Raw genomic sequence first — 6,370 nt, 5'->3', positions numbered from 1 at the left:
GTGTCGCTAGCGATTTTAAAGGCTGTTTTTTGTGAAAGGGCGGGAAGGGTGAGGGAGAGAGTTCTCTATGCTGCCGCCATCAAGGAACGGCAGGCTCCGCCCCGCGATCATAACTTCTGATTTAGTTGCAGGTATAAAATTTTTATCACTCCTTTAATTCCATAAGTACCCTCCTTAATCAGCTTTTCAAATGGTGTTAGTGGTCTATCTAGCTGAGCCGTTAAGTCAGTGGTGTTGAACTCATTTGTTATGAGGGCCAGATTTGATATAAATGAGACCTTGTTGGGCCGGGCCACGTGTGTCATAAAATGGAATGCCAGGTAGCGGAGATATAAACTTTATAAAGGACACAAACACAAAGTTTTTTTTTTAACTTAAAATAAAAACATGCTTAAATCATTAGCACTCCTGCAATATTTTGTTTATTTAACAGTGGCTGTGGTCACACGGAACATTAGCCACGCTAGAGAGACGGAAGTCAGGCAGAGTTTCCGGGCGCGATCTCACCGGCACATCTGGGAAGCGTAGTGCTTCCGTGGCTCAACCGAGGCTTCCCGCCAAAACCACGCTGCTAAAAACTAGTACCTCAGAGGTACTAGTTTCCGGAAACTGCGGGGCAAGGGCGGGCGTCTGATCGCGTTTCCGGTGGCATCCGGCGCCCGCCCATGTCCCCTTGCAAACAAGGTTTTTTCCCCCCCAAGTCTCCGTGGATGCGCACAAGCACCCAACGGAGCATGCACATTTATGGTGTACACGACAAAAAAACCCACCCGTTTGCCGCACCGTACGCTTCTTTGTTGTGCGCAGGATCGTCCTGTGATCAGCACCTCTCCCTTCCCACGGAACCTCCACGGAACCTCCACGGAATCTCCAGAGGAGGTCTGATCCCTTAACCGCGCATTAGTTTGCCCCGGGGCAAACAGCCACGCGTCCCCCCCGCAGTTTCCTGCCCGTGTGACCAGAGCCAAAGTCTGATAACTGACAACTCTTGCTCTGAATTATTGCATCAAAATGTCTGTGCTGTTGCAATCTTGAGTATGCTGTTCAGGTGTATATCTGTAAGCTGCAAACCTACGATGACGCAGCAGCAGTAGCAGAACTGGAAGAAGAAGCAGAAGACAGGCAGTTCTACTGCAGACCTGACAGAAGCTCTCTGGGGGCCTGATCTGGCCCCCGGGCGACATGTTTGACACCCCCACTTTAAGTAATTTGTCCTAACTATGTGATGTAGTTGTTGGTTTTGCAGCCATGGTATCTTAATACTGTACTTGGTTTCCAGGTGTTCTAATGTCCATAGTTTTCCTTGGTGACTTATATCACTAATTCTAAATATCCCCTTCGCCATTCAGTTTTTAAATGCTTCCATAGCACTTCCTGGCACAAATCACTGTTGTCCCAAGAAAGCAGCCACAGGTGGGATTTTAGGTGTTAAAAATTACGATACTTGTCCCAAAGTTCCAATATAAATTTTAAAAATGGATTTAATAGTCAATTTGGATTTCTGTCTTTTGAGGCATTCTATATGGCTTCGTGTAAGTAGGATAGGTAAAGATATTACTTATCAATAATCACCTTTTCAATAATCACCCATGACTTTGTTACTTCCAGTGATGAATAATAAGTTGTTGGTACATTCTTAACATTGGGGTTCTTTTGATCCTTGGACAAGAGGTTTTTAATAAGAGGTGCTGCTCACCTGAAGAACCCAGAAAAAGGTGTTCTGAAATTCTAGATGGTGGCTATTAAAGGCAGTTTTTTTGTTAAGTTTTGGATTCTTACAGTGCAGTCCTAAACAGAGTTCCATCCTTCTAAGCCCTTTGAAGCCATGGGTTTAGAAATACAAAAACTTGTTTTAGATTGCACCATAGTTTGGTTTAGGAGAAAGGTTGAAAGTAAGTGAGCAAGCAAGGAGAACTCAACAGCAAGTCATGTTCACTATTAATGATATATTTAGAAATCGTATGAATTGCAACTGTCAGCCAAAGGCCTTTTGTGATTTGCAAAACAAAATAAACAACAAAACCAGCATTAAAATATAAACAATTGCTGCTAAATGTATAACACCTGTGTAATGATTCATGTTTTTTGGGGGGGTGCCTTTAAATGTTGAGTTTGACTGCAGTAATGCAAGGAGGGCAATAGGGGGAGATGAGTGTGATTTGATTGGCTGATGACTGAGGGTGGAAAGATGTTCTGAGAGGAATCTGTGTGTGTGTTTTTAGAGACAGAGTTCTGTGTATGTGTCTTTGGAGAGTGAAGTGTGGAAGAGCTGTGAAGAGAGTCTGTGTGACTCTAAAAGTTTTGTGAGAGTCTATATGGCAAAGAAACGAGTAGTGTCTAAACTGTGTGGTTAGACAAATGTTTTATCTTGAGTGCCAAAGACAAAGAGCTTAGCCAGTGTGGCTTAGGGTTGCCAAGTCGAAAATCGTCGGGAGCGGGGGACTCCCATCCGGCGTCCTATGCGCGTGCACACAAAGTGCGCCCCGCACGCACTTCACCAGGAAGTGACGTTATGACGCCGGGCACACTGGGGGTAGAGTTTCCCCCTTGGATGGTCGTGGCCCCGCCCCCAGCGTGCCCGGCGTCATAACGTCCCTTCCTGGTGACGCGCACGCCGGGGTGGGGTTCCCCACGGGGCCCGATCTGCTGCCGCCAGGGAACGGGCCTCTGGGGTGGGGGTTTCTCCACCCCCCGGGGGGACTTGGCAGCCCTAGTGTGGCTACATATAAGAGAGAGAGAAGCCTGTCAGTGTGAAATTTTGGTGTCTGAGAGACTGTGTGTGACACCTTGTCAGTTATAGTTACAAGTTCCTTTTCCCCAAAACAGTTAAAGATAACCAGAAACCTATTTTGTTCTTTTTCAATAAATCAATTTTTGTGTAAACATATCCCAGAAATCAGTACAGTCCTTCCTCAGGGCCACATACTCCTCTGAAGTGCCCAGACCCTGGGTCATACTACCAAATGAGAGAGAATTGGATTTTTTAATTCCTGGTGGCAGCAGAAACTACCCAGTTTATATACACAGAGGGTGGGTTAAAGGGAAAACAGTCCCCCCAAATAGCAAGCACACCACAGCTTGTATTTTAAATTTTTTCGACTTGTCAACCCTAAGCCACACTGGCTTGCATTCTGTTAGTCGGTCTGTCAAAGACAAACTTTTGGAAGGTTTTCTGATCCCCTGCAGAGTTGTCAAGTATCTGTGGAAAAGGAGGTCTTCTGCCTGACTATTAATGATGAGATTTGTTCTCCTGGAATCCTGTTGCAGCTCAAATAAGCATTATGGTGACTCCATCCTGCATCCTTCATGGTTGCTCTGTGGCGTCGTTCACGGCTTCGTTTCCCCATTTTTATTCCTGGAGAACCCAGTGAATGACTCAGCAAGAGATCTTATGACTCAACAGCACTCTCAGTCCAGGTTTGCCCAATCTTGGTTTTTCTTTCCAATGGGTTGCCAACTCCAGGTTCGGAAATACTTGAAGATTTGGGGGTGGAGCCTGCAGAGGGTGGGATTTGGGGAGGGGAGGGACCTCAATAGGGTATCATGCCATACAGTCCACCTTCCAAAGCAGACCTTTCCTCCAGGAGAAGTGGGTTTTTAAAAACAAACAAACAAACGAGCGATTCATATAAGTCCGGAGATCAGTGGTAATTCCAGGAGATCCCCCCACAATCCCTTGGAAGTTGGCAGCCTCTAAAATCTATCCCTTATACCATTCAGTGTTGCCAACAGGTCTGGAGAAAAATGTCCGGAGCCTTCAGCAGAAGCTTAACGGGGAGCTACTTGCCAGGTGATGCTGCTTCCCTCCCTCCCACCCAAAGCCCCCCACTGCCCATTTCCACACATGAAGCCTCTGCTAAAGGGGCAGGACAGTTTTTACCCAGGTTGTTGGTGACCCTGTCCAGATGTGCTCTGTTGGTGGGGGGATGTGCATATCTAAGGCTCACTTTCCTCCTCCAGAGGTGTGGGATGAATTTATTCATTCAGTCAGTTCCTCGCTTTTCTTCTTTGATGGACCTCTGAGCAGTTCCTGGGTGGTCCCCTATTCAGGCACGGACCAGATCCAGACTCGTTCACCCTGAGCAAGGGCGCAGCTGGGCCCTCCAGACACAGACCCTCTGCTAGGATCGCCTTTCTTGGCAACAGTTTTGAGGTCTCCCAGCCAGTGCTCCCTCTAAGCTGTGGAGTCTTGTGAGCAAAATTTCTACTTTGTGAGCTCCTGGCATTAAAGTTGTGAGCGAGCCATTTGGCTGCTGCATAAATTAGTTTGCTCTGGGGCCCTCCTTTCTGAGCTTAAGACAAAAATCAGTGAGCCGGAGGCTAAAAAACTATGAGCTGGCTCACACTAACTCAGCTTAGAGGGAACACTGCTCCCAACCCAAAGTGAGAGCAGATAGGCTCTTCGGCAAAAATTGGTTCCCCGGGGCTGGTGCCTCCGGGCCTACGTCAGCCTGGGGGTGGTGGTGGTGGGTGGGGGAAGTTTCACGCCTCCAACATTTCCACAGATTAAAAGAGGGACATGCCTGCAACGTCCTCGTCTCTAAAACAAAGATACAAATGACACCTCCTCCCAGCCCCATCACCAAACGTTCCCAAAAATTATTGACTTCATTTCGGCTCTGCCTTTCTTTCCGATATGGGCCTGAAGTGGGCTACATCAGTCTCCTTTCCTTACAACAACCCTGTGAGGGAGGTTAGGCTGCCTTGAGTGTTGTTTTTACTGACAAGGTGGGGTTATAAATCTTCAAAGTGAGTAATAAATCAGTGTTCATGTGCACGCATGCTGAATACGAGCTATATCCATAGGCCATCTGGAGAAGGAGCTAAACTCTCAAAGCACACCCATGCTAGCTTCCCACACCAATTATCTTTTCAACAGAGGATTTAGGGGAGGGACCAAGGCTCAGTTGCAGAGCATCAGCTTTGCATACAGAAAATTCCAGGCTCACTCCCTCACATCTCCAGTTGAAAGGACCAGGTAGCTAAGGGTGGCTACAGTCACAAGCACCAGTTGAAGCGCAGGGGAAGTGAGGCTATTCCCTCCAGAGGAATTTGACACACAGTTGTGAGATCACACCTCTCTGTGTAGCTGTGGGCACAGCCCGTCACTCTGTGATCAGACATAACTGATTGCCGCCTGTTAGCCGCCCTGAGCCGCTTGGGTAGGGCGGGATATGAATCCCAAAAATAAATAATAAAATAAATAAACTGTGCGTGAGTCATTGAGGAATTTCAGACAGACGATTTAATCCAGAAGAGGAACGGTTCCCAAACGGTTTCTGGTCTGTCATTTCAGACAGAACCATTTTAGAACCGGTTCCCTACCGGAATATATTTGTAATTTCACACACAAACGCTTCTGTCCCATTTAGGAAACGGGGCTGAAGCGTTTTACCTGTCAACCGCTTCCAAGTAGCCTTCAGTTTCCTCTCCCGGTTCCGATGCACTTTCCCCCGCCTTTTTTGCCTGCACGGGCAATCTCCGACTTTTTTTAAAAAACGTTCGCTTTAGAGCTTACCGGAAGGGAAAAGCCATGTGTGAAATGGCAGCCCTATACCGGTTTACTCCACGATGGATCAAAACCGGCTTCAAACCGGCTTTAAAAGGGTAATGTGAAATTCCTCATTTTGGGGAGGCCATCCCTCCCATGCGCATAAACGAGGAATTGCAACTCTGCACTGAGGGCCCCCTATGGAGTACGTGGTGATGCGCATATTGCGAAGAAGGGGGGGGGGAACGGCACTGCGCAGGGATGGCCTGACCCGACCATCCTGACGGCTTGAGAGCGTGCTTGAGTGATCAGAAAGGGGGAAGTCCATCCATGGCCCATTGCAACCTGTTTACTACTACTGGACAATCCCCGGCGTCTTTTACCTCCGCTTCTGCGGTGGAGCAGCACGGGTTGCCGACTGCGAGATGCTTCCCAGATGTTCCTGTCTGATCAGCCCCTTTACATCCGTCAGGCATTTGCACCTATGTCGGATCTAAAGGCGCGTGTGATTGCAGCCGATGTGAATTAACCCTATTGACCGTCGCCAATGAAGACCTTCATGGCCCACACCTCTAAAAGACCACCTCTCCTGATACACCCCATGGCGACGGCTGTGCTCATTTGGTAGCAAAGTTGCCATCCTGCAACTGGGTAAGATCAGCATCGTGCTCGTGCGGGGTGTGTCCTGTGTCGTGGCCGCCCCCCCCCCCGGTCAGAAGGCTCCCCGTGCACCTGTCATTCCACAAACTGAGCAAAATGCAGTGGTTCAGGAGGGCTTAATGGCACAGTTGAGGAGAATCCTTTTTCAAAAGAGGAGGAGGAGGAGATTGGATTCATACCCCATGGCCCTTCACTACCCAAAGGAGTCTCAGAGCGGTT

Source organism: Gekko japonicus, unplaced genomic scaffold (genome assembly GCF_001447785.1).
Source record: "Gekko japonicus isolate JY-2015 unplaced genomic scaffold, Gekko_japonicus_V1.1 scaffold43, whole genome shotgun sequence".
NCBI lineage: Eukaryota > Metazoa > Chordata > Lepidosauria > Squamata > Gekkonidae > Gekko > Gekko japonicus.
Note: the sequence above shows the minus strand (reverse complement) of the source record.